The 314-nt window shown below is 51.3% G+C and overlaps 1 protein-coding gene across 1 annotated transcript in view; it reads left to right on the top strand.

Annotated features, from left to right (window-relative positions):
* The window catches only part of LOC109527619 (aftiphilin-like), a 4370-nt gene that overhangs the window by 3512 nt on the left and 544 nt on the right, over positions 1–314 (top strand). The gene's annotated exons all lie outside the window — the stretch shown is intronic.

A 314-nucleotide genomic window follows, 5' to 3' on the forward strand; every position in this document is an offset into this window, starting at 1 on the left:
TTTCGCTCGACTTACCTCGCCCACACGGCACCTTTTCGGGCAAATTTTGACGGCGAAAGGGACCCAAGCTCGTTGATTTTTATTATTATTTATTTTTTTTTTTTTTTTGGGGGGGGGGGGAAGGTTCATGAGTGTTGAAAGCAGCCAATGTGGAGATGCCTAATCGGGTCTGAGTGTCCAAAAGTGCATTCATCTCCTCCTCTTCCTCTGAGGTAACGGGATGGATGTAAACAAACGATTATCGGCCGGGCCGTGATTGCCGTGCGGCTCAGCGGCACGGACGGCCAGCCGCTGGCTTTAATAACGGAGCGCCC

The sequence above is a fragment of the Hippocampus comes genome, unplaced genomic scaffold, assembly GCF_001891065.2.
Source record: "Hippocampus comes isolate QL1 unplaced genomic scaffold, H_comes_QL1_v1.1 scaffold301, whole genome shotgun sequence".
NCBI lineage: Eukaryota > Metazoa > Chordata > Actinopteri > Syngnathiformes > Syngnathidae > Hippocampus > Hippocampus comes.